Genomic DNA, 25,566 nt, shown 5'->3' on the forward strand with positions numbered 1-25,566 from the left:
GTTGAATAAAGAAAACTGAGACTTGTGAAGAAAAGAAAGTCTTGACATGTCACGAATGAACAAACAACTTCAAAGCCTTACAAACTACAATATTTGTACCTAAGTGCAAAAGTCATCCCTACAAGCACCAAAAACATGTTAAAACAAAAGTAGAGTATCTGATCCAGGATTTTTTTTAGAAGATAGAAACAGATTTTGGAACTAAATAAAAACTAACACAGTGTTTTGATCATTTATTTACTTTAAAAAAACCAGAAACAAAAAACTCAGTTCATATGCACTATGGATTTTCAGTGAAGTCTTCTTAATTTGAAGTACTGTATTTCTTTCAGAATTTTATAGACTTGTCCCAAAAAAGTCTTTTACCAAAAAATTACAAAATTTTACTTCAATATTTTTTCTTGTTTCTAAAAACATGTGTTATTAAAGGACTGTAGTTTATCATTTAAACTCTACGAATGAAAAATACTTAGTTCTATTTCTTGAACACTCAAAGCTTTAAAAAATGCCCAAATAATGAAATTATAATTTATAGGTTGAGTCTTAATTTAGTTCTTAGGGTGCTTTTTTATAATTAGCCATATAATTGCCTTCATATGTGACTTCTCTAATTGGAAAGCCCTTGGTAGATATATCAGAATATGTAAGATACTAGTTTTGTTTCTTTTAAAGATCCTGTCTGGGTATTTCTGCTCTCTACTTTGCAGATACAAGTATATATGTCACTATTTCACGTTAAGGATAAGTGATATTTACGAAGTCCTTAGACAGCTGTTTCTAATGTTCTGCTCCGTGAGTTGTGCTGATTAGCGGCACGTGGCGCGGCAATCACACCCTATTTGGAAGAGAGGCAGGCAGGGCTCTCACTGAGCTCAGGAACACTTGCCTGATCCGAACGCTTGCTGGTAACAGTCTTAAACTATTCTGATGGCTTTCTCCCCCCTCAGTTGACCTGTGAAATGGTTGACCTGTTTGCATTTGTAGAGGGCATTTTGAGCAATACTTAGGAAGCAACTATTATTATTGAGTATCTACTTTGTGCCAGATACCGGGTGGAGCCCTGGAAAAACAAAAGTAAATCCACTCAATGATTTCAGAAAGTTATTTGTATCATTTAATTGTTGCAGTTTTTGTTGTCAAGGAGTTGGTCTTTACCCCTGTGCAGCCTTTTTAGTAAGGAAGATAATGACATTTGTCAGTTGCCAACTAAGTGCCAGATATTTTATACACATTTAACAAATAGTACAATTCTATGCCTCATAACAACCCTCTGGGGTAAGAATTACTTTAGCTTCATTTTGCAGATGGGAAAACTGGGGCTCAGAAGGATTGAATCACTTGCCTATGAGTGAGTGGTAGAACATCACCCTGCAGTCTGGGAAAAAGTCTTTGGAAACTAAGAATTCAAAAGACATGGCAGAAGATGGGTCCACACCTCTCTTGCCGACAGACTGCTCATTAGATGATCAAAGCATAATATCACTGAGGCCCTTAGAGCAAGGGAGGCTGTAACAGCGGCGTGAGGGGAGAAACAGATGCTTTCGCAAATGGCAGAGGGGTAAGCTTGAAAATGAGATCACCCTTCCCAAGTGTGCGACGTTAGTAAATTGTTCACCACTTTTCCCCCTGAGCCTGTGAGTTTTAACACAAGCAGTTCTTTTGTATGACAAGCATGACACCCATTTTTTCTGGCAGTTGTACAGAGTAACTTAATAACAAAAGGATGCAAGTATTGTCTCCAGACGCTAGGCACGCTGTATTTCAATCTAAGTCCTGTGAGTGGTAGCTTATGAGCCACCTCTAATGGTACTGAGCATCTTTCCTCAATCTATATTCACATCAGTTCCATTTTCAAATTAGTCAAATGGAAGCTGAAGTTAGCCAGTCAGAGCTTAACACCTCTGATTTATGGTCAGGAGTATCTTAATAGGATCATTCATTTTCCTTCGCTCGTTCAGAACATCTGATGTTACAAGTTTCTAGAAATGTTCATGTATCCTCTGGTTCTGCAAAAATATAATCTTTATCTCCAAAAGTGACCTTCAAATGAGCAGGAAATGAAAGCCGGCCGTTCTTTTACAGTCACCTTGCCTGGCTTTATTGATATGTCATAATGGAAATCTTGAGAGCCAGAAATCTCAAAATTATTATGATATTTTAATCTTTTTAGGTTAAGTGTAAATGTGAAGGTGTAGGGCAAAAAGCATTAGTTTAGGCCTGGCTTTATGAAGTATCTCTCTCTCTCTCTCTCTCTCTTTTTCTCTCTCTCTCTTGCCCTTTTTCTCCTTGTTCTGTTGCTTTAGAGAGACTATCTCTTCTGCAAATCCACAATCTCTGGGCTTTTATGAACTTGGTCTTCTACTTCTTATACCTTCATAAGTAACTTGACTAATGAAATAGTTTGGAACAACTCTTAAGTGTCCAACCCCTCGACCCATCTCACTGCTGGCCCCTTCCCCTGTCTCTGCTTCCCTCACCTGAGCCCTTCAGCGCTAGGTCCTTTGTTTCTACCACAGATTTTTAAAATATTTGCAGACAAATAAATGTAGCTGCAGCCTGGTTACTAACCTTCTTTCTCACAGGAAGCATGTCTGTTAAGCACATGCTTTGTTCCATTTGAGACTGCACGCACTGAGACAGAGAGGTCAATGCCCAGGGCATTTCAGTTTTTTAAGTAGCATAGACTCACTCATCAAGGATCTTGCTCCAAAGCTAAATAAAGTCTTGCTGTCCTTTTAATTTTGGGCAAGAGCTCTCCAAGCTATCAGAGTTTGACTTTTTATAACATGCACCCCAAAATTTGGTACTCTAAATTAGTCATTAGTTGGAATGAACTCTTAGTAATGAGCCATTTGCTAACCTGGGGTAATCATTCATTCTCCTGAGGCAGAGATAATTGTTGACTACTTGATTCTAAATGCATCTCAAGGGCAATGTAAAGTTAGGGTGAATTAGTGAATTTACAGAGCTGCTCTAGTAAATATAAAAAAACCCTTCCAACATCATGATTTCTGTTTCAGCCTCAAGATTGCCCTAAAATACTTGGTTTTAACTGTGCACTGAACTGAGATGACCAGATATTTTTTTAAATGTCTTCTATCACTTCGCACATACTTTAGAAAATAAAATCGTATTGACTTTATTTTTAATCACTAAATTAATAAATTCTCATTATAAAAAAGGAAAAAAATACAGTAATGTACAAAATGAAAAGTAAAAGCTGCTTCTTACCAAATTCAGTCTCCATAGATACCACTTGAGAGTTTAATTTGTGTCATTCCATGTCTTTTGTAGAAATGTAGATACAAAGGTATGATATTCAAATATAGTTATAATAAATATATTACGATAGTATATTTCTATCCTAATATTTGTAATATGTTCTCATCTTTTTTTCTGAGGGCAGTAGACTGTGGCAGTAACACCAGAAGGGCCATCTTGAAATTAGAAGGCTGATATCTTAGCTGTACCATTGGCCTACACTGAATGGATTGAACATCCGCCACATTATGTTTTAAGGTCTCTGGGAGATATTTTATGATCAGATTTAACAGACTACATAGTCTTCCCTTTAGAAGGCCATAAAATTTCCAGATTATGGGAGCAGATCTTGGGCTCAAGTACTGTATTCAGTTCTCTATTTTAAACTTGATTTTTCTTTTACTACGATCTGTCAGTGGTACTTTGGTTTAGTTCCCTCCTGTGGCCAAGGACTTCTTTCCTACATATTTGTTTTTTAAATTGTATGGTTTTTAAGAAGATGAACTTCCCATCTTTGAGATTATAATAAGGAGCGTTCTTTTATTGTTGAAATTTTCTAGCTGAATTAATGAGATTGTTAACATAAACTGATGAGGCCAAAATGTGATAGCTAAAGAAAAGTAAATCACAAAACTAATGGGAAGTGTCCACAGTGTAGAAAAGTACCTCTTCTGACTGACAATAAACTGAAAAGAGAAGAGTCTATTGACAGAGAAGGAAAGAGGAGGGAGGAATCCCTCATACACACATCAATATGGTGTAAAATTTAAGTCCAAGCAGAAGAGTCAAATTCTGTTTTTTTCTTTCTTTTTAAAAAATGTTTTAAAATTGATTTTAGAAAGGAAAGAAGAGAGAGAGAAACATCAATTCGTTGTTCCATTTATTTATACCATCATTGGTTGCTTCTTGTATGTGCCCTGATCTGGGTTGAACCCACAACGTTGGCTTTTCAGGACATTGTGCCAACCAGCTGAGCTACCCTACGGGGGCCCTGGATTTTGCTTTTAGACAAATTTTATCAACTGAGAAAACAGTCATAAATGGAAGAATGTTTGGGTTTTATTTCCTACTGGTAGCCACTTTAGGTAAGAGATTTTGTTCCACAAAGTAGCATTTCAAAATCTTTGTCCCATCCAGCTAACTCCGTCAGTCCCTTGATAGTTAGAAAATTTCAGTGCAAAATAGCCACACTGCATCTCTGTTTTTAATTGTCTCTTCTCCATTTTATTTCTATTGACTATTATCTAAAGACATGAGAATCAGTTGCTTGCCTTCTCATTGTTAATGTCTGCAAAATCAGTCAAATTTCTCACTTTCCTATAAATAAGGACATAACAGGAGTCTGGTCTAGTTTCGCTTTCTCTTTTCTCCTCTCTTCAAAATCAAAGTCAATAGTCAGCACTTTGTGCTGACATAAATCTTGTTATTGTTTATCCCAACTCACCCTTTCTAATGCTATCAGAACCACGGTGGACATAGAGCCCAGAGATTTGCTCATCTTAAAGCTCTAAGGCGGCACCACTTTTATGACAACAGTAAAGCCTTGAGCTGTCACTTTACCCCTAAGACTGTTATTCACTGTGATTACTGACATTGCTTCCTTGCTCTTTCCCTCCTACTCTCATCCCCCACTTTGATTGTTTGATAAAAATATTTGGAACAAATGAGGTAAAGTACTAACAATTCTCAGTTCTCCGCTGAGCTGCGTAAACCTCTGTGGTGCCACAGAGTCTGTCCTCCACGTGTTGTATCCATACCCTTTCTGAGCGCCCCTTCCATAACTATGGTGGGTTTTCTGGGGGCTCTTAGAACAAGAAGGGCTGAAGAAAAGCATGGCCTTCTTCTCCCTGATGAGGAACTGGCTCTGTTCCCCATGATCCTGTGCCAACTACATGACAGTTTGACCCAGCAGACCCAGGTTCAAAGCTGAACTCGACTGCTTCCAGGTTGCAGGTTCAGGCAAGATGCTGGCTTCTTTGTCCTCCTTCAGTTTCCTCCCTGGAAACGTCCTCTGCCTCACAGAGCTGCTGTAAGGATCAAATGGAATGATATATGTGGAAGGGTGCTATAAACTTGTATCGCACTATAAATACTCAAACTTAAAATGTTTGTTGATTAAAAGAAAGGAGGAAAAACAGTTTGGATATGCAAAAGAACTAGGATTCACCTGCTCAGGCATTTAAAAGTCCCAGTCAAATGGTCTGACAGTTTTTAAATTTAAAGAGAGACATATTAGAATATATCTCTACAAAATTGAAATTTAGAAGGTATTGTCATTTTACATGTGAGAACAATGGTATAAAACATTATGTCACTTGCCCCAGGTCCCTTATTACTTGGAATCAAAAGCTTTTCGATGTTGACAGCCTGGATATTTGTCTCCCAGAAAGGAGAGGATTTATGTGGGAAGTTCATCCTGGGAAAGGTTACATGTTCTCTAATGCAGTGGTCCCCAACCTTTTTTGGGCCATGGACCGGTTTAATGTCAGAAAATATTTTCACAGACCGGCCTTTAGGGTGGGACGGATAAATGCACAAAATAAAATTATGCGACTGGCATAAAAATTGTGGTATTTTTAAATATAATTGTCAAACTTACGAGACAAGCGTCAAGAGTGAGTCTTAGATGGATGTAACAGACGGAATCTGGTCATTTTTTAAAAATAAAACATCGTTCAGACTTAAATATAAATAAAACGGAAATAATGTAAGTTATTTATTCTTTCTCTGTGGACCGGTACCTAATGGCCCATGGACTGGCGGGGGTTGGGGACCACTGCTCTAATGTATGCTCATTTGCATTAACACTTTCCTCAATGCCAGAATGGTATTAACTGTATCTTAACTTTTATTCTATTTCCCTATTAAAATAAATATTTTTTAAAAAAATCTCGTTGTAATAATGCAATTAGAAGCAGGGTTACGGGTTCGAATCCTGACCAGGGCACACAGGAGAAGCGCCCATTTGCTTCTCCACCCCTCTGCCGCGCCTTCCTCTCTGTCTCTCTCTTCCCCTCCTGCAGCCAAGGCTCCATTGGAGCAAAGATGGCCCGGGCGCTGGGGATGGCTCTGTGGCCTCTGCCTCAGGCGCTAGAGTGGCTCTGGTCGTGGCAGAGCGACGCCCAGGAGGGGCAGAGCATCGCCCCCTGGTGGGCGTGCCGGGTGGATCCCGGTCAGGCACATGCGGGAGTCTGTCTGACTGTCTCTCCCTGTTTCCAGCTTCAGAAAAATGCAAAAAAAAAAAAAAAAAGAAGAAGCAGGGTTAATAAATAGAGAAAATAGGGCAGGGAAATTTCCTAAGTGCCTAAGGCAGTCATGCATCTATCTTCAGGTCAAAAGCGTCATTTTTTTTTCATTTTCTTTTTCTTCTAATTCTACATACATAAAATGTGTAAAACATGGGCTTTTAAATGAGGTTTATACAAACACTGTGGAATGATGAGTGTGTTATTAGACTGATCATTTCCATCTAGTCACGGAAGAATGAAGAGTTAAAATCTATTGTTTTTCCTACCCGAAAGGATTAAAAAACATTGTTCACACTTAAAACCTGACTGGGAACAAAGCTTTGGCTCAGTTTTGACAAGCGGGTCTATGTATGAACAAAATAACAATGTGCAGGGTGAATGAGATTTAAAAAATCTTCAGAGTTGATATGTCTTGGAATTTCTAGTCAATTTGGCCTCTGAACCTCTCCAGGAAAATGGCTTAGCCTAACTTCAGTTTCTCAGCCAATGTGGCAAATAATTGATTTTGGAAGAATAATCCCAGAAGCTTTCGATTTATGAACAGGTTAGAGTGTAAGTTAATTGTCTGAAATTTGTATTTTACTTTTTTCCTTGACAGGATTTTGAGAAATGCAATTTGGTTCCTTGACTCGTCTGCAAAAACCTCACCCATAGAAAATCAGGATCTCTAGTGTTCTCTGAGTAGCAGCAGGCCCTCGGGCTTCCTACACATCTTCCGGCCGTGGTGGCGGTGGCATGGGAGGGAAAAGATGCAGAGGACGACGACTCCTTCAAAGAGCAGGTCGATATGTTCGGGGTCCAGTGACTTACCTCTCACGGTTTGTTAGACAAAGCATTTCTCTAAGTTACTCACCATGTGTGACTGGGAACAACGGGTGGTGCCCATGGGATCTACGGGCTTAGGACCACTGCCTCCAGTAACTGATCCTGCACATAGATTGTTCCTTAGCCAAGCATTTATTACTCCAGGCAGAGGCAGATGAAGGTCGGTTGAGGCCCCCGGAGCAGAATAAAACATTGGGCCCCTTATAAAAAAAAAAAGAGGGAAAATAAAAATACATGTTAACCATATTTTTAAATAAATAAAAAATATTATGTACTATTAATGTTAAAATTGCACATATAAAACCAAACTTGGTGTCATTAGAAAAAGATGTCGCCCTGGCCGGTTGGCTCAGTGGTAGAGCGTCGGCCTAGCGTGCGGAGGACCTGGGTTCGATTCCCGGCCAGGGCACACAGGAGAAGCGCCCATTTGCTTCTCCACCCCTCCGCAGCGCTTTCCTCTCTGTCTCTCTCTTCCCCTCCCGCAGCCAAGGCTCCATTGGAGCAAACATGGCCCGGGTGCTGGGGATGGTTCTGTGGCCTCTGCCTCAGGCGCTAGAGTGGCTCTGGTCACAACATGGCGACGCCCAGGATGGGCAGAGCATCGCCCCCTGGTGGGCAGAGTGTCGCCCCATGGTGGGCTTGCTGGGTGGATGCCGGTCGGGCGCATGCAGGAGTCTCTCTGACTGTCTCTCCCTGTTTCCAGCTTCAGAAAAATGAAAAAAAAAAAAAGAAAAGAAAAGAAAAAGATGTCGAGATTTTGCGAGGCCCTTCAGAAGTCGGGGCCCATGCGCCCGCGGTTAAATCCACCTCTGACTCCGGGACTCACTGTTGGGATGCCTTCACCCCACGCATGCAGGGCAGGGTTTGCAAGTGAATGTGTTGGAAGACTGATCTGCGCAAAACCAGAATTTCAGAGATTTAGTCTCTAAAAAACAATTGCTCTTTTCAAAACAAAAATAATGTTGTCAGACTTGAAAATGGCCATTAAAAAAAATCTGTAAGCTACGCTTACTAAAACGTACCAAATTTGAGTTGGGAAGTAAACTGTAATCTTTCATTTTGGATAGAAAAATTATATCATTTAGCATCTTCTAGAAACTTCTTTGTGTTTAAAGAAGGAAAAATATATTCACAATTTAATTTACATGCAATGAAGATTTACTTTTAGCAGATGGTTCCTAAAAAAGGACAAATGAAAATTTACTGGTCTCCAAATGGCTATGTGAAGTTAAATATTAGCTTTATGTAACCTTTTGGTAAAAATAATAATAAAAAAACCCCTTAAGGCTTAGTTCAAATATGTGATGGGGAACAAAGCTTTACATTCACCCCAGCACCTTCTCTTTCTCAGAGACCAAGTCTATAATATCCTAAATAAAAAGGAAATTGATTCCTATGGCAATAATAGCCGACTAAATGAACTTTATAAATAGATGATTACCCTATACCAGATTTGGAACGTGTGCCATTATATCTGTGTTACGGTCCCTCTTAGGCTGTCAGCATGTGCAAACTGGGTTCTTCTCAGCCTCTGGAACGACTTCCTAGGGGGTGGAGGAGGCAGGGCACATGGCCACATATGAAGTCGTCTTATCCCAACATCAGAATCTTTGTGTTTCAGAGTATTAACCAGATTACAGGTCATAATCTGTAAAAGCTCCCCTGCTAGTGCCCTGCTTGACTTCTTTCCAGATGAAATCTCTTCAAACAAATCCTGGATCACAAAGATACTCTGTTTTGTGTCTGGAGCCAAAGAGAAAAAAAAATATGCATATAGAAAGACAAGTATCCGCCAAGGGTAAAGAGCTAGATTGATGAGGTTCTGCGTTTATCACCTCTGGAAAAAAATTGTTCCTGTAAAAGAAGCCAATTGCAACATTTAGGATGAAGTAATTCATCTAGTGATTCTTCTTCCATTTGAACTTTTCATTTCCTTGTGCTTTTTTTTTATGGATGCCCAGTTTGAATGTGTCTAGATAAGGACATGACTTATTTATTGGCACTAAGAGCTTTTATAAATTTAATATAATTTATGGGTTTTTAATTATCCCACTAATTGTTTCTTTACATGAGTTACCACTTTTTTTAAAAGCCAAATTTCATTTGCTTTATGACAGCAAATGAGTTGAAGAGAAAATTAAGGTTTAAATAAAACGTTATCCTACTTGGCATCCCAAATCCATCCTTTGGCTCATAAGATACTCCTGATGAGGGCACCCTATTATTTTTAAGGGGTGCATGAAATGGACAGAATTCAATTGTTCTCATTTATTCTCTCAGCATGCAGACAGGAAGTTTATGGGAAAGCACTCTCAAAAAAAAAACACCACTTTTCATTCTATTCTCATTGGGAAAGTCTGGGGTAAAGCTGCTGAAACCAAGCTTGCTTACTAAACATCCTCAACTTTTCACACACATTCCTCCCCCACCCCCTACCCCCACCTCTGTCCGGCCAGGGATTACTTTTTCACTTAAAGCAGGGGTCCCCAAACTATGGCCCGCGGGCCACATGTGGGCCCCTGAGGCCATTTATCTGGCCCTCGCAGCACTTCCGGAAGGGGCACCTCTTTCATTGGTGGTCAGTGAGAGGAGCATAGTTCCCATTGAAATACTGGTCAGTTTGTTGATTTAAATTTACTTGTTCTTTATTTTAAATATTGTATTTGTTCCCGTTTTGTTTTTTACTTTAAAATAAGATATGTGCAGTGTGCATAGGGATTTGTTCATAGTTTTTATAGTCCAGCCCTCCAACGGCCTGAGGGACAGTGAACTGGCCCCCTGTATAAAAAGTTTGGGGACCCCTGACTTAAAGGATACTTACTAGTATCCTTTAGTTTTTCACTTGTAAGTGGTTAGAACTTGTTTTAGGGCAAATAACCTGGTGACATTTTTTTAAATTCATTTTAAGAGAGAGAAAGATAGAAAGGGAGAGAGAGAGAGAGAGAGAGAGAGAGAGAGAAGCAGGAAGAATCAACTCTCATATGTGCCTTGAACAGGCAAGCCCAGGGTTTTGAACTGGCAACCTCAGCTTTCCAGGTCAATGCATTATCCACTGTGCCACCACAGGTCAGGCTTTAAAATAATTCTAAGAGGACTAGCTTACAACAAAAGGTCACTGGTCTCTAAACAGACTACGCTCTGAGCTGTCCTTTTCCTCGCTCTGAGCTGTCCTCTTCCTTCCCTGGTCACCCTGTAGCCACGTGCCACAGATGCTCACTGGGCGGCCCTGTGCTCCCCTCACCTCCCACTGCCCTTCCTGGTCCAGGCCTATGTTGTTGTGTTCCTATCAGCAAATTCATTCAAAAGGCCTCATTCCTCCATAGTCACCTGTGGTAGAGATGTTAGCCTCCTGTAACTCTGATGACATGTGGGGCCATTGACACCACCTAGCAACATGAACAAGGGTGAGTGAGGATGCTGTCACTCTGAAATAAGAGTTTCCTGTTTCCCTCTCCTCACCATTAGACCTCCAAGGCCCTTCCTCTGCTGGGACCTGCCCTCCTGCCTCTCCACGCCATGGCCATCTTTCCTGGCCTTTAGCCCATGCCTCCATGGACTTTAGCTCCGTTTTCTTTGGGTCCTACTTCCCTGCTCTGATAAAATCTGTTCCCACCCATATCAAGTTCACTTTTTCATAATAGTTTTATTGAGGTATAATTTACAAACAGTACAATTTACTCATTTGAGATATACAGTTTCATAAAACTTTGTAATTACATACCATCATGTAACCTCTGCCACAAGCCAGATCTAGAACAATTCCATCACCCTACGAAGTTCTCTGTGCCTCTGTGGCAGATGCTATGTGACTCCAGCCTTAAGCAACCACTGCTCTACAGGCTCTCATTGTAGCTTTGTCTTTTCTAGAATTTCGTATAAGAATTGTAGAGTATGTGATCTATTGTACTTGAACTATTTCTTTAGCCTAATGTTTTTTAGATTAATCAGCATACTTAAGTGTGTTAATATTTTTCCATTTTTTAAATTTTGCTGAGGATATAGCACAGTATGTTTATTAGTTGACCCACTGACAGATTCATATTGATTTTGCTCCACACCTTCCCTCCCCCCTGATAGTGATTTGGAAGTGAATTTCTTGAGTTTTAAGGTGTCTGCCCTAAAGACTCAACTAATCAAACACATGTGCATTGAAATGTAATAATAAGAAAAAAAAGGTTGAACAACTCAGAGGGATCATAGGATCCTCACAAATGAAGACTACTTTATTGTAGCAATGCTCTCTGAGCAGTGAGGAATTATTCAAGCATAGGAAATTAATGCCGTATAGGAGAGGTGTGAAGTTCATTCAACGTCCGTCCGTCCAACAGAACAAAGGCTGGTCTGCCTTGGTTCCTGCACCCTTTCCACGTCAAATTACTCATTTCCACCACCACCCCTTTCTGTTTCTTTTACTGGCCACTTCGATTACAGGTGAAATGTGTTAAAGAACTTCTGAAGTTATTTAAACATGTGAGCCCCGTGACACTTCCTTCACATGTACCCTTAAGTAGGGTACATCGGTACTAGCGTTTCAAAATCCAATTATCAGTTATTTGAAAATAATTGCTATTTGAATTTACCAGTTCATTTGATAAAAACTGATTGATCTGAGTTGATATAATCTAAAGTTATGACTTCAATAATGTTTTTCAAAATTTAACATGCATAAAATCACCAAAGGTAGCTTGGTAAATGTGAGGTTCCTAAGCCTTGCCTTTTTAGTTCAAAGAAGTTTGGGGCAGAGTCTAAGAATCTACATTTTATAAGCATTCCAAGTGATTCTGAAGCAAGCAGTATGTAGATCTCACTCTGACAAGTGCAGGATTTGCAAAGATCTAATACAAAAGGCTGGTCAAACTGGTCATTTGGCAAACTACCTACATTAGTAAGGACTCTCTCAGTTGTGACAGGAACCCAAATCAAGCTGAATCAAACTGGCTTTCCCAGACAGATAAATGTTGACTCACATAGTTCAAAGATATGGGAGTAGAACTGGCTTCACTGAAGACCTGATGAGCCTCAGGCTTTCAAAGATGTCATCATGACTTCATTTCCCTCTCCATCTTTTGGATGTTTTTTCCTATACTTTTATGCCATCTTCTCAGTTACTTCACTAGAAAGACAAAAGTCTCATAATTGAGTGCTGAGTTTTATCACATTCCCATTCCAAAAATATTTGGAATACACTGAATGGCAGGCCAGATTGAGGTGCCCAACTGCCCTTCTGAAGTGAGTGAGTGAGCATATGTGTGAGTGTGTGTAGCATAAGCTTGTGTGTGTTGAAAGCTGGAGGGCATGGATCAACTTCACTTAACCCTATGACCTGACCATGGGGGTAAGGGAGATTTTCTCCTCCCCCAACAACAACAAAATAACATCTTACTGATAGAAGACAGCCCAAGTCTATGACATTACACATTTCACATAAATACCATATTTCCCCATGTATAAGATGCACCCTTTTTTGAAAAATCTGGGGTCTAAAAACTGGGTGCTTTTTATACAGTGCTTGTCAAGTCATTTAAGAAGTGTGGCATTTCAAATGCCATTAATGGAACTGAGGACGAGACAATATATGAAGACAGTGATTCGTCATCAGGCACAGATGAGGACAAGCTAATGGATGGAAGTTTTTGACAGTGATGAGTTGTATGAATTTTATGATGAATAAAACTTGAGTTCAATAACTTTGTGTAATTCATTTTTTTTTCAAATTCCGAGCCCCAAAATTAATGTGTGTCTTATACACGGGGAAATACAGTAGATGCTAGTAAAATACTTTATTTTCCTCTGATTAGCTATACAAATGGATAATCTTAAATTTCAAACCTCTAATGTGAGAGTACTAACTTGTTTTATGGGAGACTTAGTAAGGTCCTGTCAGTACATGCTTAATAACTATAGTTTAATCTTGATCATTAGCATTGCTGTGGCCAAGTAGCTTTTGGAGGCTTAGCCACTCAAGATAGAAGGGAGGGTGCCTTTAAGAGTGTTTCAGTAGATTAGAGTCTGTTGTATGGTTAGGATTATTATTATTTTTTTTGAATTGTACTTTGTAATCCATAACTTAAACTGCCATCACTAACTATGATAGTGGGGTAAAGAAGTAGGTTTCAGGAAAAAAAAAAAAGTCTGCTAAAATGACCTCATCATTGAGAGGTGAGAGGCCAAGTAGGAGGAATGAAAAACCAAGTAGCAGAAACAATTGAATGAGCCTGGATAAAGACTGTGGGTGCTAAAAGCTGTGAGTACAAATTCAGCCGTGAGTCTGAGAGTGAGAGGTTTCTGATTCATGAGAACCTGGGAAGGTGTGTGCTTGTGTGTGGGGTGGGGGTGGTGGGTTTGCGTGATGACTAATTGGCATTCGGAAAGTCCAGACCCAGATTGATATGGGCAAGAGACCTACAAATGTAAAGGAGTTTTATCAGTAGTATTACACTGTAGAATAATTTCATGAAGGGTGCTCTATGAACAAATCTAAAGCTACGCTAAACAGTATACAAAAGAGAAAATGAAACAAAATAGTGGCATAAAAACCAGCAGAAAATAGGGAGCCCATGACCTGAAAGGTCTCTTTTGACCTCAGTTTTCTATGATCCCAAAACATATGTGTCACCTTTGTGGTTTCTTTCTAAGCAATAACAATCTGAGGTTCAGTTGAATGTCACACATGTCGGCCCCTCCCCCCAGGCTGTCTGACATGGGTTTGCTGAGTCTTAATGGCTTATGACTCAGCAGGTTCAGGAAGTAACAGCAGATGTTTTATCTGTGTTTCTTAAAACTCATGACTAATGCCTCTTAAAATGTAAAGTTTTAAATTAAATGGCCTAAAAAATGTCTAAATATCTAAAATTAGAAGCCAAATACCCCAAAATGACCAAGTTCATCTTAGAATAGACTCAAAATATTTTATAATTTATTGCTTCAAATTTCTAATGTTAAAGTAACATGGCAAAAAAAATAAATAAATAAATAAATAAAGTAACATGGCAAAGTTTGGTAGTGATATCACAAAAATTTTCTTCAGGATCTTGCGATCTGTCATAATTGTGTACTTTAAAAAAATATACATGTATATTTTTAAATTGTGTAATTGTGTATATACATGTATATTTTAAAAACTTTCCCCAATGGACACCATGTGATATTATGTATACATCTGATCTGTTTCTTACATTTTCTCTTAGATAAATTGACTGTGTATCCTACTTAGGGAAAAGGAAGTTCAATGAAACTATAGTAAATTAGATAGCAAGAAAAAGACTTAAGACAGGAATGTAAATTGAAGTGACTTTAAGGGCTGAATATAGGATGACATCAGCATGTTGGCAAGAACTGGAGATACACGGTGAGGCAAGACTGTCTGCTGTTCTGTTCGGGGTGGAACAAATGAAGATGAAGGCCAATGCAAAGCTGCTGCAATAAATACAAGAGTCTAAAATGTGCCCTTCGTGGTTATTAGTGTATCTATTTTCTAGTGCAGAAGATATTACTTAACACCTACAGTTCATATGTCACCTTCCCCCTCCCTCCTGCTTTCATCTCTGTCAGCCCTGCTCTTGCTCTGACCAGCCCCCAACTCCACCAAGATTCTTTTGAGGCTTGTGTTTGGTAATAAACTCCTCCTTTGTCTTTCAGGACTCCATCCTCCTCAAGCTAACAGAAAAATGACTATTTATTTGACCATGAAACCTTTCTATTGCTCTCTTAACAGCTTCTACTTACAGATGAGGGTCTTAAGTTTTCCCAAGAAAGGAGGTCTTCAACAAGGTCCTGCATTTATTTGTATATGTTAAAAAGCAATCCCAGAGGACAGGGTGGGGGAAATAAGAAGAGTGAACCCAGAAAGCAGGAAAGCCAGTATAAAGATGTGTTTCAAATTGATCACTGCCTCTGATGACTGGAGAGACACACCCCTGGGACGTTCGGAGGCACCTTGTGGAAAGTCCTAAGAATTATCGCCCAAAGGATAGAAGAGGGGAGCATGAACCACCAGTTAAGACTTGACCAAGCTTTGTCCTGATCAGTATTAACTCCCTCTAGTTTTAGATTACACATAAGTGAGTGCTGCATTTTATTGTAAGAAAGGCACTGGGACAGAAAGCAGGAGCTGAGGTCCTAGTTGAGCTGGGTGCTGTCAGGCTACACCTGTGAGAAGCTGGTTGGGGCAGCAATTCCTGCAATAAGCAGTGGCCCCCGGGGATATAACGAGAGGCATATGAAGTGCTCTGTACAAGGGAGAGCCAGTGCCTTCATCTCTGCTGCATCTACTTCATTAACTTCAGCGTTTCTTCTGGAACCCATGATATCTCCCTCACCTCAGCTTCCAGCCACCAGTATGCAGTTCCAACCTCCTCAAAGATGGTAGCGCTGGACCTCTGTCTTCCTCTATGGCCTGTGTCTGTCACCATTTTTCATGCCTTCAGTATTTATGGTGATGACCCATTAAATCCCTGGCTTTGCAACTCCTCATCTTCAGGTGTCATTCAACCTCACTAACTCCCAACACAGCCACACCTGTAGCTACACTACTGCCAAGCCTTCCACATGTGCACATCTGGAACATAGGAATCCCCACAAACACACCCACACCCAATATGTAACCAATTTGCTTCCTCATTCTTTCTTCTCTTCTCTTGGTTCCCGCTGGGCCTTCCAATGCTTCCCTACTTCCCAACCCACATCCAGGCAATTCTGGTTTTATTCTCTTCCATACTTGGGCTGGACTTCTTGAAATGAATAATCATGTCAATACTTGTGAGATATTACCTTCCAACCCTTACCAAAAGTTGCTGGAGAAAATTCTCAAAGCGACGATATGAAGACTGCTACAAGTTCATACTTAAATAGCAATCTTATTTTATTCGTGTATCTTGAATCCAAAGACTAGTGCATTCTTTACATGCCTTTTACACATTACTGCAATTCCATCCCTGACCTTCTAAATTCACCTCAGTAGATGCCCTGTCTTCTTACCTCACTGGGAAAGAGACATTACAACATAAGCCCCCTTCACGTCTCTCAAAATTTCCATCTCAAAATTTGTACCTTTACCTCAACTTTTCTTCTGTCTCTGAGGAAAAACTAACCCACCTCTCTGTAGGGCTAATTCTACCCTTTAAGGCTGTAATATCAAAATAAAAGCAACAGCCTCTAATTTGCATTCATTATTCAATAGTTTCTGTCAGCACACCAGCATGCTAGAAGTCCTTCAAATTATAAATGGCATTTCTCTTAATTTGTCACCATCCTGAAACACTAATACACAGCCTACTGCAATGCATTACTCTTTCTTTGTTAATCAAATTTATTCGAGTGACACTGGTAAACATAACTATACAGGTTTCAAATTCTACAACATATCTTTGTACACTGTATTATTGTTCACCACCAAGTCAAGTCTTTATCCACCACCATTTATTCCCCCTAACCTCTACCCAACCTCCCCCACTCGGGCAATCTCCACACTGTTGTCTGTATCCATGAGTTTTCTTTTCTTTTTGTCCTTTTTTGCATAATCCTTCTACCTCCTCACCCAGCCCCACCCACAAAACAGCTGTCCACCTGCTCTCTATGAATCTATCTCTATTTTGCTTATTAGTTCATTTTGCTCATTAGATCCCACATATGAGTAAAATCATATAGAACTTGTCTTTTTCTGACTGGCTTCCCTCATTAGCATAATGCTATCCAGGTCCATCCATGCTGTCCCAAAAGGTAGTTTCCTTCTTTTTTAAGGCTATGTAGTATTTCATTGTACAAATGTACCAACATGTTTTTATCCACTCATCTACTGATGGGCACTTGGGTTGCTTCCAGACCTTGTCTATTGTAAAAACACTGTAATAAACATAGGGATGCAAATATTCTTTCAAAATAGTGTTTCAGGGTTCTTAAGATATATTCCCAGAAGTGGTATTGCTGGGTCAAAAGGCAGTTCAATTTTTTTTTTTTTTTTGAGGTAACTCCATGCAGCTTTCCACAGTGGCTGCACCAGTCTGCATTCCCACCAGCAGTGCAGGAGGGTTCCCTTCCCTCCATACCCTCACCAGCACTTGTTTATCAGATTATTGATGATAGCCACTCTGGCAGGTGTGTGGTGATATTTCACTCTCTCTTTATGTCTATCAAAGTTTGCTTTATGTATTTAAGTGCTCCTATATTGGGTGCATAAATGTTTACAAGAGTTATAGCCTCATGTTGAATTTCTCCCTTTATCATTATGTACTGTCTTTCTTTGTTTCTTATTGTAACTTTTGTTTTAAAGTCTATTTTTTTCAGATATAAGCATTGCTACCCCAACTTTTTAAAAATATCCATTTGTATAAAATATATTTTTTCATCCCTTTACTTTTAGTCTGTGTGTATCTTTGGTCTGAGATGGTTCTCTTGTAGACAGCGTATATGTGGGTCTTGCTTTCCTATCTACTCAGCTATCCTATGTTTTTTGATTGGAGCACTTAAGCTATTTACATTTATTTATTGATAGGTATGTATTTATTACCATTTTATTTTTAAATTACATTTCTCTGTTTGTTTTCTTTCTGTTCTTCTTTTCCTTCTCTTCCTCCTCCTTTTCTTCCCTCCTGTTCCTCCTCCTCCTCCTCCTTCTTCAAGCAGGCCCTTTAACATTACTTGTAATACTGGCTTGGTGGTAACAAATTCCTCTAGCTTTTTTTTTTTCTTATAAGCTCTTTATTTCTCCTTCAATTTTAAATGATATTGGAGTAAAGTAGTGTTTGTTGTAGGTTCTTGCTTTTCATTACTTTGAATATTTCATGCCTATCCCTTTTGGCCTGAAATGTTTTTGTTGAAAAATTAGCTAAAAGTCTTTGGGAGCTCCCTTGTAGGTAACTGCTTTTCTCTTGCTGCTTTTAAGATTCTCTCTTTGTCTTTATCCTTTTACATTTTAATTATGATGTGTCTTGGTATGGGCCTCTTTGAGTGCATCTTGTTTTAGATTCTTTGCCCTTGCTGGACTTGTGTGTCTTTTTTCTTTACCAGATTAGGAAAATTTTTGGTCATTGTTTCTTCATATAGGTTCCCAACCCTTTGTTCTCTCCCTTCTTGTTGTACCTGTATGATAAGGATGTTGTTACCTTTCCTTTCATGTTGTCCCAAAAGTCCCTTATACTATCCTCATTCCCTTTCATTCTTTTTTGTTTTTGATGCTCTGGTTTTTCTACCTTGTTTTTCGAATCGCTGGCTGGACCCTCTGCTTCCTCCAACCTACTGTTTATTCCTTCCAGTGAATTCTTGGTGTCGGATATTGTATTCTTTTCTGAGTGGTTCATTTTTATGGTTTCTATGTCATTTTGTATGCTTGTTATATCTCTGCTGAAGTTCTCACTTTGTTCCTTGAGCATCTGTATAACCATTATTTTAAACTCTATATTTGATAATTTGCTTATCTCCATTTCATTTAGCTCTTTTACTAAAGGTTTCTCCTCTTCTGTCATTCCGTTTCTTCTTTTTTAATTTAATGTATTGATTTTAGAGAGAAGAAGAGACAGAGAGAGAGAGAGAGAGAGAGAGAGAGAGAGAGAGAGAAACATCAATCTGTTCCTCTATGTGCCTTGACTGGGAATCACCTGGCAACCTCTGTGCTTTGGGATGATGCTCTAACCAACTGAGCCATCCTGCCAGGCCTGTTTTCTTTTTCCCATTTTGGCTGCTTCTTTGTGTTTGTTCCTATGTATTAGATATACTATGCTTCTAAATTTTCAGGGTATGTCTGTATGTAGTATGTATTCTGTTGGGTCTAGGGGTGCAGTCTCCTTAATCTCCTGAGCTGGGTGCTCCAGGAGTGTCTGTTGTGTGAATTATGTGGGACCTGCTGTTATAATTGAGTTTTGATTGTTATTGGCCCATTGTGCATGGGATCAACCCTCAGGCTGGCTGACTATGAGGCACTACTTCAACCAAAGTATGCAAGCTGCTGTGTAGGTGCTGACCACAGGAAGCAGAATTTACCTCAGCTACATTTGGTGCCTGATATGATCTCCTTTTGGATATGCTACTGTGAAACTAATTGGATTTTGCTCCAATGATATCTTAAGCTGGTCACTGGATGTGTTGGTTCTGGACCTTTTGGGAAGAAACCTGGCATAGGCTGGCTACCTGCTGCCTCTGACAGACCCTCAGCAAACTGTTTGGAGCTACAAGTGATGCACAGTTTGTGGCTGCCTCTGCTGGGCTTAGGTGTGTGCAGGAAGAAGCAAGCTGCACACCAAGGCTGGTTTTTACTAGCACCAGGCCCAGTGACAGGTCAGCAAAAGTTCCAAGGCGCCTTGAGTTCCACCTTTGGCTGCTTCTGCCTGTTGGCTATCTGTTAGGCTCAGTCACAGAAGGAGCCTCTGGAGTTGAGAGGATGGAGTTAGTGGATCTCCACTGAGAGGGAGGTGCCAGTCAGGCTTCAGGAACACTGGGGAGTGTGGCTCCCACCCCAGAGCCACAGTTCTTGGTCTGTCCCAGATTTTCCCCCTGACTTCAGCAGGGTGAAGCTACTAGGATTTGGATGGGTGGGGCCTCTGGAGCCTGGAGGGAGGGTCTCCAAGCAGGCAGGAGGGTGGTTCTACTGAATCTCCTGTGAGGAGAAAGCATCAGTCAGATTCACAGGGAAGTATGGGGAACACCCCCTTTCAAGGCCTGACAACAGGGTCACTGTCACCCCCTGAATCTGTCCAGATCTTTATTCTTTGACCAGGGCAGCTGCCTCCTCAGTAGGGCCTAATTTCTGGAGTGTAGGGAGAGTGGGAGTCCACAGCATGGGACAATTGCTTTCGCCCAGGCTGATGCACTATAGAGGGAAGCGCTCCATCTGAGAAAGATGACAACCGAGTCATTGGACAATGACTCAGCTCAGGAATCCTCGTGCTGTCCCTCCCCATCCTCTGTTTCTCCTCAGAACTGCAAACCTCAAACTCCCTTCACATAACTCTAGTCAGCTCACTCTGCCCTTTGCCGGAGCCCAAGGTAAGTGACTATGAAAAAGAGTTTGTGTGTTGGCCCCTTAAAAGGGTGCCCACATGTCTGGAGACTCCCATCTCTTTCTGCAAGACAGAAACCTCACTGCCTTGCACAGTCTCTGGGTGCCTCTTCCCGATTCTGGTGCTCTGGGCTGTGGAGCCTAGCTTGGGGTTTAGTCCCCACACCTTTTAGGGGTAACCCCGCATAACTGAGAAACCCATCTAGAACCTCAGCCACAACTCATGGAAGCAAGGCCAGCCCTTTTTTGGTTTCTGCCCTTCCTATCAGTCTTGATGTAGCTTCTCCTATGAATCTTTGGTTATAACGCTCCTCTTCATTGAGTCCTGGGTTGGTTATTCAGGATGACTGTTCCTAAATTTAGTTATAACTCCAGGTTGGTCCTGGGAGGAGGTGATTTTAACATCCACCTACTCCACTGCCATCTTGGATCTCTCTTCAAAGCATTTATCTTTTGCTTTTATTATTTTTACTGTTTAGGACTTGTCTTTAATGAGGGAGTATGTTCCCCAGTACTTTATCTTATGTATCTTTTGTCTGATAAAGGTGGTCACTCATTAAGCACTTTGTACAAATGCCCATTGACTTCATTTATGAATCAGAGCATTTTCTTTAAAAGAAAACATGTGTGTACCTGAATCTCAAATAGTATATACCGGCTTTTCAAAATTCATAACTGGAATGAATTGGCACAGTTAGGATCATCTTGTTTTCCTTTGAATGTTCATTGTGAATGACTTAGCTTCATAGGCATCTTGCACTGCGGCTATCATCCCTAAATTTATAATTCCAATGGAGTACAGTGCCTAAAACTATGTTGATCTAAAACTATGTAGATGATGAAATATAAATATAACCTGTGTCTACACATCATAAACACTCACATTAAAATATGAAAATATAAAAACAAAGATTTGACTGTTTTTTAAAAGCTTTTATAAAGATGTTGACAGCAATAATTTGGGGAATCAGTTTTATAATATATCTGGAATGTATCAAATCAAAGCTAAAACATAAGAATTTAACTAACAATCATTACATTCAAGGATGTTTAAGAGTAATTAGAATAAAAATAAGTTAAACAAACAGCACTGCAAGTCTCCTTTAAAATAGAAAGAAATTTAGAAATATCAATATATCCTAACTTCCAGTGCCATGCAAGAATCTTCTCTGTAACACCTGTGGCAATCTATGCCCCAACAATGCTGCCTTGCCTGATAGGAAGCTAAACATTTAAGGCGCACCTATTACATTTGGAGACAGAGTCCATTTTTTTCAGAATGTCTTCATTACTTTCTTTTACAGGACTCACACAATTCAAATATCTAGGATCACGTTCATACATAAGAGAATCCGCGGGCCAGGTGTGATAAACGGAGTAGTGTGGACTGGGTACAGCCAGCATAGTGAGAAACCAGTGTTGCCAAATCATCCTGTGGTTCAGGAGAATCTGAAAATCCAGATATTTGTGTTAAATCTTGTGTCTTTTTCATGTGAGCAACTAAGTCAAAATATTAGATAAAACTCTATAGAGGAGGGTGGTAAATAAAACAAACACAACTGTGGGCTGCACCTGGCTTGAGACCATTTAGCTTCTTTAACTTTTGAGTTAGATCCTGCCTTCCATTGTGACCTCTGCAAAAGAATGTGTTACACTTACACTTTCATTTTTTAAAAAAAGGTAATTATTTAAGGATAACTATTGTTCTCCAAACGTATACAAGTCTTTTTTAAATTCCTTGAGTCTTTTTAACCAAAAAATACATTCTGTTCAAAAATCAATTACATGTATCAATATTGAGAGAGCGCTGATTTAGAAGGCTCCTTATGCAAAAGACTGATTTCTATTATGATTGTTTTGCTTAGTTTTGGTCCACTGTTAAAATTTTTATTTGGAAACTATGCCTTGTAAGCTCTAGGCCTCCCAATTTTATGTCATAAGCAAATTTGATAAGCATAGCTTCTATGTTCTCATTTGGATCATGAATTAAAACTAAATTGAGCTTTTCTGGATTAAGATAACTGTCTTATGGTAAACCACTAGTCCTGCGCCCTGACCCCCAACCAGCTGGCATCAGTCAGTCTATGATTTTTTAATCTTTTGAAAAATATTCAATCTTCTAAAATTGCAGCAACATCTGAACTACATCCCCCTTTCTTCACAGAAAGATATTGGAGGGAAGTTTGTCAAATATTCTGTCAAAATAGAAATGTGTTGTGTAAATTATTTTACTTATTTACCAATTTAAATTCCGCTTAAAAAGGAGCTTGAGTCAGTACCATCATGCTACACAATACGGGGGCTTCATTCCTATTGTCTTTCACTCAAAAGGCAACTTCAGAGCATAACTCACTCACAGAATCCAGGGTGGCTGGTGCCCCCTGGAGTTGTGCACCTACTCAGCCCTGACGAAGGTTTATTTGGTTATAATATTCTTGGGGCACCTGCATGTGCATGCTAGCTCCTGGTGATCTTGTTCTTAGACTAGACTTAAAAACCAAAACAATAAAACCTGATTACTCCAGAATACTCTCCATTGATAAATATTTTGGTAACATTTGAATTTATACAACAAATTGTAATCTGGTTATGTAATCACATTTTAATCTTAGTACTATAAATGCTACATAACCCCAGAGAAAAGCTAAATATCTCTGGCATTTCACATATATTATTCCCTTACACTTATTAAACACAACTTTTTGTAGTCAAGATTATCTATTAGAACAGAGATTGATGAATACTTTTGTAAAGGGCTAGATCAGGGGTCGGGAACCTATGGCTCATGAGCCAGATATGGCTTTTTTGATGGCTGCATCTGGCTCGCAGACAAATCTTTAATAAAAAAAAATAATGTTAAAAATATAAACATTCTCATGTATTACAATCCATTCATTTCCTACCCCTCATGTTCATGGTTGCAGGTGGCTGGAGCCAATCATAGCTGTCCTCTGGAACAACACCAAATTTTTATTGGATCATGTGTAAGGTACACAGGTCGTTCGTTGTATGGCTCTCACATTTTAAAATATGTGGTGTTCATGGTTGTCTCAGCCAAAAAGGTTCCTAACCCCTGGGCTAGATGGTAAATATTTTTAGGATTTTCAGGTCACATATGGTATTTCTCACATATTCTTTTAATTCTTTTCTAGCAGTTACCAATGTTTTTGTTATTGTTGTTTTTTACGTGAGATGAGGGGAGATTGAGAGACAGACTCCCGCATGCACCCCACCTGGGACCCATCTGGCAACCACTGTCTGGGGCCAATGCTGGAATCAACCGAGCTATCTTTAGCACCCGAAGCTGACTCTTGAACCAATCGAGCCACTGGCTGTGGGAGGGAAAGAGAGAGAGGAAGGGGAGAGAAGCGGGAGAGAAGCAGATGGTCATTTCTTATTTGTGTTCTGACTGGGAATTGAACCTGTAACTTCTGAACACCTGGTTAATGCTCTATCCACTGAACAAATTGGCCAGGGCCTACAAATGTTTTAATCCCTGATAATTTAATAAACAGTAAGTGCCACCTCACTGCTTTTTTTTTTCTTTTTTTTCAGTACTGTGTTCATGAAGTATCAACTTAGTAGACCCTCACAACAGCCCGGGAAATAGGTTGTGCTGCTGGCTTTGTGTTCATAGACAGGGAAACCAAAGCCCAGCAAAGGTTAAGCAACTTTCCCGAGTTTTCATGACAATTTTGCTCTTACAAAGAATTTCTTAAGATTGTATTTTACATATATTAAAGGGTGAAAATAAGTGCAAAATGGACACAGGGAATTGTTATTTATTTCTATATACTGGCCTCAGCCTTTTTCCATTTTTTCCTTTTTACCACAGGGTGCAACTGCAGATGTGTGTGTTTTCACTATATTTTGGAATGATAAACTGATATGAAAATATTTTAAATAGCATGCCAAAACTGTCTTCACTGTGCACAAAATGGACAAAGTCCAAATGTTAGTTTAAATTTCATATTATCTACCAATCTTCCCAGAGGAATCTGAAAGATGGTATTGTTTAAGTCACGTAGTTCTTCTGAATCATTTTTTCTTTGTAAACATTTGGCAATCCAAACTCTGGATTTTTCCATTTAATGTTCAAAGGAAGCTCATTTTAAAGATCGATTTTAATCAGCATATCTGTCACCTCTTTTTTAACCCTCTTTTGCCATTATTTTCTGGTACTGGTGGTAATTTGACTTGCAACTTTAAACTGGTATTCATTTTCTTGTGTATAACTGCAATTCCCTAGTCACCAAGACTCGCATTCTCCCCTCGTTTTCTCTGAAACCAAGTGTTAGTGGTCGCTTTTTTTTAAAAAGCTGTAATTTTTACACTAACCTTGTTTCTTCAATTGTTCTGTTTTTTAATTTGTTTGTTTGTTTGCTTGTTTTTTGTCAGACAGTGGTACGGGGCTGGTAATGGGTGTTAGTTATTTTGAGAATCCGGCTTCAGTGGGGCTGTTGGAAATAAAAGCTTACAGTGATAATACTCCTGCAGGCCTCCGACAGCAGTGGGACCCTAACGGAAAGAGAAGGAGAAGAGGAAGCGCGGAGGGCGCAGAGATAGCGCGGGACTGCCCTCATCACTTCGGAGGCCAGAGGCCAGTTAGAAGCAGGCGACCAAAGGGTGTCTTTAAATATAAAGACATGTCCAGGTCCCTATAAATCCAAGTTGCTGAAAATAAGTCTCCCCGCTCTAGACCAGCTACTGGCCACTGAACGTGAGGACAGCTAAATAACCAAGTATTTCCCTCATCACACGTGTGACACACATTTATGGGAAAAACCACAGGTAAGAGACAATGAGCACAGTCAAATCCTTTTTAGGCCAACACATAACTATTCACATGTTTTATCTTTTGTTGGTTTTCCTCTCCGTAGCTATTGTGCAGCTGTCTTTGTCACTATTAATTGTCCATTAAAAAAAAACATGTTGCAGTTAAATTGTTCATATTTAGCAAGAAACTTAAAAAAAATACTTCTGAGGAAGTTTACCCTTAACTAGAGATGGTTTGTAAATATAAAACAGTGAAAGGAAATAAGTCATATGGAATTTCATACCTAAATCATTTTTTATTTTAATTTGGACAAAGAAAATGTTAGGGAATTATATTTAGGTACTATTATATTCAATTTACAAATCTTAATTCATTTAACATTTTTTAGGCATTCCTTTGAGCTGGACATATTATAGTCCCAATCTTAGTTCTCTAATGTTACACAAAACACAGTTGAAAGAAAACAT

The 25,566-nt window shown here is 39.5% G+C and overlaps 1 pseudogene; it reads left to right on the plus strand.

Annotated features, from left to right (window-relative positions):
- LOC136335518 (uncharacterized) overlaps positions 1-24,986 on the plus strand; it is an 80,620-nt pseudogene extending 55,634 nt beyond the window's left edge.
- Positions 24,987-25,566: the final 580 nt, after the last annotated feature.

Source organism: Saccopteryx bilineata, chromosome 4 (assembly GCF_036850765.1).
Source record: "Saccopteryx bilineata isolate mSacBil1 chromosome 4, mSacBil1_pri_phased_curated, whole genome shotgun sequence".
NCBI classification, from domain to species: domain Eukaryota; kingdom Metazoa; phylum Chordata; class Mammalia; order Chiroptera; family Emballonuridae; genus Saccopteryx; species Saccopteryx bilineata.